This window comes from Rhagoletis pomonella, unplaced genomic scaffold, assembly GCF_013731165.1.
Source record: "Rhagoletis pomonella isolate Grant_MI unplaced genomic scaffold, Rhpom_1.0 Rhpom_scaffold_00005, whole genome shotgun sequence".
Lineage (NCBI taxonomy): Eukaryota > Metazoa > Arthropoda > Insecta > Diptera > Tephritidae > Rhagoletis > Rhagoletis pomonella.
This window is the reverse complement of record NW_023458559.1, coordinates 30,007,981-30,019,729: the sequence shown is the minus strand read 5'-3', so window position 1 is coordinate 30,019,729 and position 11,749 is coordinate 30,007,981. Positions and strand designations below refer to the sequence as shown.

General features: G+C 32.0%; 1 protein-coding gene across 1 annotated transcript in view; it reads right to left on the bottom strand.

The window, feature by feature from the left end:
- The window catches only part of LOC118738821 (glycoprotein 3-alpha-L-fucosyltransferase A), a gene marked incomplete in the record, with an annotated part of 43,759 nt that extends 32,224 nt beyond the window's left edge, over nt 1-11,535 (bottom strand). Inside the window, 1 exon segment of the mRNA XM_036469813.1 lies at nt 11,367-11,535.
- Nucleotides 11,536-11,749: the final 214 nt, after the last annotated feature.

The following is an 11,749-nucleotide window of genomic DNA, read 5'->3' as shown; positions in this document are numbered from 1 at the left end:
TGCCTATTTCTCGTTGTTCGCTTTGTGTTGCCGCAGTATTCGCCACAATACAAAATAATTAGAAAAAAAATGTAAATGCAAAGGTTATTGCCAGTTCGCAGATGTAATTTAAAGAAGCAAGAATGGGTCGTAAAAATGTGTTGTCTTTAAAAGAAAAAATAGAAATTATTAATGCTGCGCATAAAGAAAATCTATATGTTAGGGGTGCTGTGATTAAATTTAATATTAGCAAAACTCAAGCTGCGGAAGTCTTAAAAAATAAAGATGAATTAAAATTAAAATGGTGCTCTGGCGGAAATTTAAACACCAAACGGAGATTTATTGGTTCTAATGGGTCGCAAATAGACAAGTTTTGTCTGAATTGGTTTGCACAAGTAAGAAATAAAAGAATTCCAATATCAGGGCACAGCAGTTAGGCGTAACTAATTTCAATGCTTCGGATGATTGGCTCCAAAAATGGGAAAAAAGAAACAACATCAGCTTCAAAAGCATTCAAGGTAGAGGATTAGGCTTTCACTATTTCGTGCATAAATGTATTTTTTGTAATTTTTTAGGCGAAGCGGCGTCTGTTAATTTAAAAGCTCGACCAATTTTTGCAAAAAATCCCTACCATGCTGCTTGGTTATAAACCAGAAGATATCTATAATGCTGATGAAACCAGACCTTGACTTTTAAGGGAGAAACTTGTGTAGGTGGAAAACTAGCCAAAGAACGGCTAACAGTTGTATTTTGTATAAACATGGCTGGCGAAAAGCAGCAGATGCTAGTCATTGGTAAAGCTGCCCACCGGCGTGTTTTTAAAAACATAAATGTGAAGGATTTGCCAGCTATTTGGAAATCGAATCGAAAGTTTAAAATCGACCAAAATACAAACAATAATCTAAATGTTTTATTTTTCTCAAATAAAATTGCTAAAAACGTCATCTAAATCTAAATTATGTATTCAAATCGATGTGCCCATTGAAACATATAATTTTTCGAATACGGAATAATCATATCATATCCTTTGTATTCGAAAAAATTAAAAAAAAAAAATTATGAGAAATGATAAAAACGTATCAACTTGGTAACTCAGAATAAAATCGACTGACCAGTTTTTGAGAAAATGCTCGAAATCTCTATTTTCAGCAGGCCGATTTTTTGTTTTCAGGCGATAACTTTATGATATATTTATATTTAGATAACTTGTTTAAATACCCTTCTACCGATATCCACTTCAATGGCATGGAATAAGTGGTGCGACCTCGGTGGTAGTTTAAAAAATTGCCTTTTTTCGAATTTCAGGCACCAGCCACGCTCACAAAGGCCTACGAATCGAAACATCGTGGAACAAAACCTTCTTAGTTTTTTTGGTATTTTAATTCTTGAAAGTATGAAATAAATTAAAAGAAGGTACGAACAGACGCTACAGACATCGCAAAGCATCTCGTAATGAAGACACGAACCAAAACACATTTAGCTATATCTCTTTCCAACTAGTAGCCGGAACTTAATATATGTATAAGGTAACGTTTGAAAGGTATTGGCCTATAGAATAACACTAAATATGTTTGGTGCATCCACATACCCCCTTAAACCGGCAAAAGCAAAAAAATTAGGGCTGTGCGATTATTCGATTACTCGAGCAAGTTGGTTAACCAGTTATTCGGTTAATCAATTACTCGAGTAATCAAGATTTTGATTACTCAAAACGATGATTAATCGAGTTACTTGAAATATGATTACTCAAAAAAATTAATTTTGCTCGTTAAAAGAGTTTGCTTTGGAAAATGCTTATTTTCTTTTTTATATTCTGTATATGAAAAAAATATGTATGTGTGTATGTATTTCATTTTAATTTTTGAAGACAGAAACGTTTTTTTCAAAGTATCAAGGAACTTCAACTGCTTTATATGTATGTATGTAAAGAGTACTTTGAAATGTTGATTACTCATTTTGTTCATAATGTTGATTAATCATAAAGCAAATTACTCAAATATTTTTGTTTTTGGTTAATCAAAATCTTGATTACTCGAGTAACTGAACTTTTGAGTAATCATAATTTCCAATTAATCGAATAACTTAGTTATTTACTTTATGATTAATTAAAATTTTGAATAATCAATTAATCGCACAGCCCTAAAAAAAATGTTATTTGTTTGGAAACACTTTAGTCTAATTTTTAAGAATCCAATTAATCGTTTATGAAGTTTGAACATTTGAACATTTTCTGGACACACTCTGCAAGACCTTTCCAACGATACCTCAAACATGTCGATTGGACCTCTGGATAAAAACTTCAAAATCTCGTGTATATAAAATATCTCAAACATGTCGATTGGACGTCTGGATAAAAACTTCCAAATCTCGTGTGTATATAGGGTTCGAAATTTCAGACTTTGGTATCGATACTGAGTACTCATTCTGGCATCGAGGTCATGGTATCGATACCCTAAAAGTATTAGGGAAAAATTATCGATACTACTCAGTATCGGACTCATTAAAATACGTTTTTTTGGATACTAAAATTACTTTATTCTTCAGTCATATATCTAGTTATTTCCTGAAATTAAAACAATAGAAATTTAAAATATTTGATTTCCAATTCACTGCAGAACTTACTTTCCTGTTAGAAGTAATTTTAACGTTAAATGAACTAAGTTTCATGAATTTCAAATTTTATTAAGACATTTTTTTAAACTTTTTGGGTATGCATTTTTGTAGCCTATTCAATTTTAGTATAATAATGTGGAAGTTTGAATTAAAAGTCAACGGTAGTAGGTTATACGTAAACTTGAATAGGTTACAAAACTGCATACCCAAAAAGTTTCTAAAAATTCTGCATTTTCGTGAACTTTGCGTAAAATTTTATTGCCTTATTCATAAAATATAAAAAAGGTATATAAACTGAAAAATGTATGAAAATGTAATTTTAAATATTAAGCTCTTTAAACCTACTTTATTTTTTATGAATAAGGCCATTAAACTTTAACTTGTTTGGTTTATGTTATGAAACAGACTACACGCAATTTCAGTTTGTTTTAAGTGATGGACAAAATTGAATGATAGTAGTCCATATATGCAAAGAAAATTGGGTTGCCAATGGAAGAAAAAATTTGAAAAGTGTGTTTTTTAATAAGTATTCGATACTACGAGTACTTTGCAAAGTATCGAGTAAAATCACCAAATAAGGTATCGAGTATTAAAGTACTCATTTTTATACCCTCAGTATCGATACTTACTCAATATCGATAGTATCGTTCGAACCCTATGTGTATATAAGCGAGTCATTTCAGCATGCTACTGTGGCTGCTTTCGTCACTCGCGCCCACTGCCGTGCGCTGTGATAAAAAAGATGATTTTTAAGTTAAGGCGTGTGAGTAAACGTGTTAGATGACTGCGTATGATTCTACGGGGCGTATACGTTACATACGGGTGTACGAGCACGAGTGGTTACTTTTACTCTTTTAGTTTATCATTTTTAAATTTTCATTTAAGTACGACTTCGCGGTGGAGTATTGTTATTTACACAAAAATGAAGATAATGCATTTGCTAAGATAAGTGTGCCACCATTTTCGACCAAAAACACGTTTTTGTCGAAAAATTTAACAACTCTATTACTCCTCCGAAGTCCCCAGGAGAATTTCGTTCAGAAGACCCGTTCTAGTAGGAGTCAATGGGTTAAGATGTTCTTTTAAACAATTGTTTTCTGAATTCTATCATAGTTCTCCTGAGACAAGAAATATGTATGTTTGAAGTCGTTTTAAGCATGAAATGGTATGTGTAAAGATTCGATTTTTGGCCCACTTGAAAAAACAATTGTGATGATGAGTTTGGAATTTGACTACCACGTACGGACACAGACGTTTAGGTATAATTTGGTTGCGGTCTTAAAATGGCTGTCCTCTGGATAGATAAAACTTGACTACCCTTTGTTTTCAAGATGTATGGAATTCCACAGCCACCTGAGCCTCGCAAATAAAGTTTCCCATTCCCGGCGAATAGTCTTACAATATTGAAAATGAATTGATCACCATGCAGGCCAAACACTTAGCAAAAGAGTAAGCGTGAAAATATTAGATATTATTACTAATTATATTTATGTACATTAGAGTGGTCCAAAAAAATTTTTTCCGAGATAGAGTTTGGGGCACCTTCCAAAACTTTTCCTCTTGCCGAAAGAGATGCTGGTACCAAACCTTTCGTTTCTAAGTATCCATTTAGAGCAGAGGTGGGCAGCTTCGACAGAGAATTTTTGTAGTGTGCGTGCGATTGATGTCACAGTGTGCGTGCCATTGATGTCACAGTGTGCGTGCGAACAAGTCGTGCGGTTGAGCGGCCTTCTAAAGTAGAGCGTGTATGTATATCCGAATATGCTCGCCGGGCAGGAGCCGCCCAAGGCTGATTTAGAGGGTGCTCATGATGCTCATATTTTACTCTAGAAGTATTGTGTACATGTCGAGCCCTAACCGCCAAAATAACTTAAGCGACATTTTTTTCAAAATTTTCTTTTTGATGCAGAAATATTCCTAGAGCATCTAGATGCATTTCTGCATCAAAAATAAAGTTTTGAAAAAAAATGTCGCTTACGTTATTTTGGCGGTTAGGGCTCGATATGTTAATCAAACCTAAGAATATTTCAAATTTAAGTTATCTATTAAAATATCACAAGCTTCAGTTGTCATGGCAACAGTAGCTTTTTTTAAGAATCACCAATAATTTTGCCAGTTTCCCAGCTATCCAGCAGCCCATTTCAAGGTCATTGAGCACCCTGTATTGGTTTCAATAGAAAATTGAAAGTTGGTATAGATATTACAAATACCAAAAGGAAAAAACTAAGGGGTGCCCCCTTACATATAACATAATAAACATAAAAAATTGCTTGGGAAAAATAGGCTTGGATCGAGAATGGGAATCATCGCCTATTGCGGGGACCTGGAGAAAACGTATCATTTCAAGGGGATCGAGAATCGTGAGGTCCTCTTAAAATATTATGGGGATCCAGGATTTAGAGAAATCCAAAACGAAGAGTTTAAAGGTCAAGGGTAACTAGATACTATGTTGAGATATATTTACGTCTGTAAATTATTTTTGAGTCGAAAAAAACATTTTTACATTTATCAAGTCGCTAGCTGACTCTCCCCCGTATCGCGATGTATTTAAGCCTTAATAAAGGGGAGGAATAGTTTGTAATGAATAGGCGATAGTAAATTATTTTTAACCTAAACCAAAATAGATTTTCTTAATAATAAAACCTCTGTTGTAAAAATATATCACAGTTCAATTTAGCTTAGTACTAAATAATAGCTGAAAATTACTAAGGCAGCGTGTGCTATAAATATGTATGTACAACAATGTTCGAATAGTTATTAGTCAAAGTTTATAGGCACTAAATTTTAAAGCGTCTAACGAAAATAACTAAGTTTAAATTACATACAAGCTAATAAACTGATAAAAAACGCGGTTGGAGGTTGGGTCAAATGATAAGAAAATTGCATATATACATACATACATACATGAGTGAATGTAAAGTAAGGGAAACCAAAAAACAAACAAGTAATTTTTAAGCAGAAAACAAAACCGACTTCAATTCTCTATAAAAATTTAAGAATATCGTTAATTTCTTCATGATCCAATCATCAGCTTTAAACCAAATTAGTATGGGACTATCTGTGAGGTAACACGTTTTCTTAAAAAAAAAGAATTATACAAATCGGTTAACGTGGTCCAAAGTTATGCATCAGTGTTGCCATTTCTTATTTAGCTCCGAAAATTGGGATTTAGCTCCTAGCTCTTTTTTTTAGCTCTTTTCAAAATTACCTAGAACTTTTTTAGAAAGTTTTAGTCGTATTTGGTGATATATTAAAATTAAAAATCTGTAATTTCATTGTACAAGTGTTGACTAAAATTCATTTGGCTTTGGTGATCTCAGGCTATATTTTCGATACCTTCATGTTATTCTATTTCGATTAATAGTTAGAAAAGTTTCATTCCTAATGTTAATGGCGCATAAGCAAATGGCAAATGGGCAAGTAATCGATTATTTGCTACCAAGTGCGCGGGGGCACACAAACTATACCGGGCAGTAAGTAATTCGAGCTCCGATAAGCTCAGGCGGTGTATTCTCTCTCAGGCAGCCACGGTAGAAAAGGAAAGCCAAAATGCAGTGGAAAACATTAATTTGTATTCCGGAAAAAATACAGACTCCACCATAAACTCGTGGATCTAGGCAAAGAATTCAAAATTCAATTAGAAGAAACCCCTTTTATTGAACGCGCGGATCTTATTTTTACCTTACTAATTTTACCTTAAGGAGAGAGGGAAATAAAACTTTTCAGAGAAATTTTGCGAAAAAATCATTCGTACCACGAGTTTTTATGGTCAATTAAAATATCTGAAAATGTAGATTTAAACAATTTGTAGAGTATTTGTAATTTGCAATAGTGGCAAAAATAGAATGCCTTATGTTGATCAGCTTTCGCTATATTTCTTTTGGTTATTTAATACTTAATATTTTTTTATATATGTCTAGCTAATTATATGTACACATAACACTGTGCGACAATTTTACAAAAAAAAAAAATATATATATATACTCGCGAAGTCATGGGCCAAATATATGCAGTAAAATTGCCTTTTTTAGATTTTCTCTCTGACGTCAGGATTTTTTAAAAGGACTTTGAAAATTGAATATTGATTCAGAAATTGGTTTAAAAAATTTAGTGCAATGTACTTAGGAAAACAGTATGGGTATCAAATTAAAGAGAAAATTCTGTAGGCAAAGTACAGATTAAATTTTTTGGTGCATTAAGTATTGAAAATTTCCTTAAAAATTGCATCCTTAAATATCCTTGAAATTTTGCAATATTTATTTTGAAAAAATTTTATGTTAAGGACTAATATAAACTCGATAACGTCCTCGAATATAGTTCTTCTAACTTTATTAGCTGAAAAAAAATAAAATCGATTCAATTTAAATACCTGTTCGTCCTTGTGAACCCAAAAAATTTTTTCTTTCATTTGGAACCCATTTTTATTTTATGTACGTTGCACTGAGTTTTTTAAATAATTTTTTAGAATTCATCATATCTTTGGAGTTATAAAATTCTTATAAAACAATTTAAAACTAAAAAAGCAGTTTTACTATATTTGGCCCATAGTATCGTGAGTATATTGATTGCTTGGTGAGTTTTGAAATTTTTTTGTTTCAAACTGCTTAAATCTTTTTACTCAAAATTTTTAGAAAAATTTTAGGTACACAATTTTATAAGTATAGCCTATTAAATTACAAGAGGCGTCACGCATTTGCTTCCATACAAAGTATGTTTGACAATTTGTTTATATTAAAGAAAATGCCCAGCATCATTTAAAAAATTCCCAAAAATCAACGGTATTTTGTAATTGCATGAAACTGCATTTTGTCCTACTTTAATCTAATGGGCTACAAAACTGCGTATCTTAAAGTTTTCTAAAAATGCTGAGTAAAAATTTTGAAAGTTTGGCAATTTTTTTTGCATTTTCATAATTTTTGTACAAATTTTGAAATGCGCATCTAAATGCAGTTAATTATATATAAAATGAGGTAGATATTTATAATATTTTAAAATTAAATAAAGAAAAGAAAAATAGACTCTTTTATTTCTGGCACTAGTGTTATGAACTTCTTGACGTAATTTTTGTTTTGCATCGAGCTTTTTCGACATGCCTTAAGTCACTTTATCAGATATGTACATGCTAAAGTATTGTTAAATGCGTTTTGTCACTAATGAAATATTGACTTAAATAATAAAGTAGATTTCAAACCCATTTATTTACTATTTATTATATGGTAGGACAGCTTCTCAAACTATATTGATGCAATTTTTCATGTTAAGTGGTTAGAAAATAATGAATATCCAAATCCCGGGACTAATCCCGGGATCCCGGTATTGTATGAACGATGTCCTGAAAATTCCGGGAACGCAAAAATCGAAAAAATAACATCCCCAATGCATACATATAGGTGTTGTAAGTGCCATAGCAATGAATTGGAAATAATGCACCTTCTTTTGGTTGTAAAAGTTTTTTTCAGCACTTAAATTTATAAAATTCGTTGATTTTATTAAAATTACGGAAAATGTAAGTGCAACTTTACGTCAGTAAATGCTCAACTTACAAAAAATAGCTCTTCGTTTGAGCTACTATTAGTATTATTTAGCTCTTTTTTCGAGCGATTTAGCTCCAAGCGAATTTTTTTTCTGGCAACACTGGGTAACATGCACAAAAAAGATATTCCGACGAATTGATAACCTTCTCCTTTTTGTGAAGTCGGTTAACAAATAAATAATATAGAAAAAACAACAAAAATATATAAAATTGTAACAAATAAATGTAAAAACTTATAGTTTAAAAACTAAAACCTCCCTATTATAATTGCAATTCGTAGTGTCGTCAGGTATGTAGCTTCATAATAGAAATCGCTGCATCTTTTAGGCGCATCAATATTACATAGTTACATCCCGAGCTAATAAAAGGAAGGTAATCATAATAATAATAAAAAGGAAGGTAAAAAGGAATAAAATACTCGTAGAACATTTAGGGGTAATACATAGAAACAAAAAGATAAAAACAAAATGAAAGAAATTAACAGTAAAGTAGTAACCGAAATTGAAGAATTTTTCACACCTTTTAGACTTCAGAACAATATTATCCTCCACTTATACTTGTATGTACATAGCATACACATACTTATGTTCATATGTATGTATGCATGTGCATATATATAAATAAGCCATTAAAATAATGTGCTCTAATATAGTCATTTATATGTACACTAGGGTGGTCGAAAAATACGCAGGAAAAGCAACTTCTTGGAATTTCTCGCTGCAACCCCCAAAACTAAAGAACAACAAAAATAAGGAGACCCGTTCTTTTTTATTTTCAAATCGGTTGATATTTAACCATGCCGCCGCACAGTCGTTTGAAACTGGCATTCACTGTTTATAATCCACAAGAGTATTCATTTTTTAACCGATTTTACCCATTTTTTTTAAAGAAAGATTATAACATTTACAAGAGACCTGATGATTATCTGTGGTACAACAACAACGGTATAATTTTTGCATCTTAATTTATTTTTTGAATTTGCAGCCCTGGAACACAATGGTTTGAAATTGAAATTGACTGTGCATTATCCTCCAGAGCCTTCATTTTTCAATCAATTGAATATATTTCTTTTGTTAAATAAATGCCTATAAAATTTACAAGAGACCTGTTGAGTCCGGTTTTTGAATTTTTATTTGTTTATATAAAATTGTTTAGTGCAAGGTGCAGGGCAAATATAAATTTTGAAGCCACTTGAAACTTGAGCTTTATTGAACTGAAATTTAATGGGCTTTAAAATTGCATACGTAAAACTTTTCTAAAAATTCCAAACAAAAATGTTAATTTAATTTATATGTTTTCTTGTTATTAAATTTTGTTTTTTTTTTATTTTTAATTTTTCTTGTGAAATTTTTTTTTGTTTGAGGAACCCTACTATTGTTTTCACCAAAGTTTTATTATCTAACATTTTTAACTGGAAATTTAAATAAAAAATTAAAATTTAAAAATTGTACTCAACAGGTCTCTTGCAAATTTGATAGGCTTTCATTTAAGAAAAAGTTAATTTATCTGGTTTCGAAATGAAGGCTTTGGACGACTTTGAGGAGTAAATTCCAATTTTTAGTCCCTGTGTGCCGGAGCTTTTTAAATATTCCATATATATTATACGGGAAAACACAGTTTTTGTAGAATTGTTATAAAATTCTTAAAAGTAAATATTTTTTCTTCGAATAATAATATTTCTCTTCAGAAATTTTCAAAAAAAAAATTATGATGCGTTTTAACTTTAAAATTTAAATTTTTTTAAGTGTTATGTGCATTTTTGTATAAAAGAGATAAGATTTTAAAATTAAATATTCATAATATTTTAATTTTTTTAAAATTTCTCTCTCTGCAGCAAAAACAAAATTTTGGATCAAAAAATATTTGTTTTTAACGATTTTATACAAATTCTACGACATTCAGCATAATTAAATTTTTTGAAAATTTCTCTCTGCAGCGAAAAGATCTTATTCGATCAAAAAATATTTGTTTAAAACGTTTTTATAGCTATTCTACGAAAACACTTATTTTCCGCATGTAAAATATATGCAACATTTCAAAAAATGAACAAGAATACGGGTATCTTTATTTTCAATATTCTTTAGTTCTGGGGGTGGCTGAAAAAAAACTTTGGGCCACCCTAAAGCACATACACTTGAATATATCTAGTTATGAAGGTGTATATAAAAAACTAAAATTGACAAATTACGTAGCAAAGGCACAAAAAAGCTTTGACGGAAAATATATAATGGAACGCAGAAAAATGCGTTAGTCAGTATACATGCATATGTATGTCACGTACGTACCGCTATCCTACATACATATGTATGTATGTATGAAATTATGTAGCGACAAAACGTCTATCGTCTGCTATGTACATAATTATGTATTGTACGTAAACACTAACAAAAATCAGCAGTGCTTCTTGCGCCATACGCGAGTTTATAAGGATATGCAGGCAGTGCCACTGCTGGCCACCACCCACAACCACCCATACGCACTTCTATCAAAATATGCACACGCATATGTACATACATATGGATGTTCGTACATACATACACACAATTATTATTAGACGCTTGTAATGCCTGCCTACATTTAGTTTCTGCCACTTCCGACTCCTGGGCGCAGGTCCGCCGAAAACGTGTATGAAGTGGAAGCCGCTAATGAGGCGAGTTGTCGCTTTTTTAGTTTTCTTGTTTTTACTGTTTTCCCCGTTTTTTTTGGGGGGTAATCGATACTGCAAAGGTTAAAAACTTGAAATTGGCTGTTGGCGTGTGTCCACACAGACCACCACTGTTGTTTGCGGCTGCCTTTGATCCTGCGCCACACACATACACACACACACCACAGCCGTCTGCCACTGTTTGGCTTTTTGGCATTCATCAATATTTTCTTACTTTTTTTTCGACTACCCAACCCTCTTGCTTGATTACGAAATCTAAATCATTCATATCGGTTAGGTATTCTTCCCCCACCTAAGTACTTATGTATAAGTAATTTAACCTCACTTTCCGCTTATGGAATACCTTGGCAGTGTATTTTACTTACAAGTAGTTTTTTCAAAAGGATATACAAGGATATGTGCGTGTGCGTTGCGTTGCGTCGCTGTTGTGCATGTGTATGTACATATATACTTGTACATTTACATACTTATGTATTTGCACATACATATGTACATACATACACGTTTATCACTCACTTTAAGATTTGCCAGCGATTCGATTTTTTTCACAATTTTTTTTTGTTATAATGCAGTTGCTTTTCTTAAAATTATTTCCACATTTTTATTGTACAAAATCTCACTTGCTTATGTTTTTGTTTAATTTCAACTAATTTTCTTCATTTAATTTCCACACTCAACGCAAAGGACTATTTTTTTGCAGTGAAATATGCCCGTGTCGCGTAGACGACTTTTGCCGATGTGGCGACTTTTCACGTAACTTTCTAACTGAATTTTCCTTCTGCTACAGAGACTTTTACTGCTGTTCAATGCTCGGCTTTGCCGTTCGTCTATTCACTCGCTGACTATCTTCTGCTCTCGCTGCCGCTGTTTGTTTTTTTTTTTGTTTTTTGCACAGCTGTCATTCTGCTACTGCTGAGCGATTTTCTGCCGGTACGGTGTTCTGCATCTAACGGTTGCTG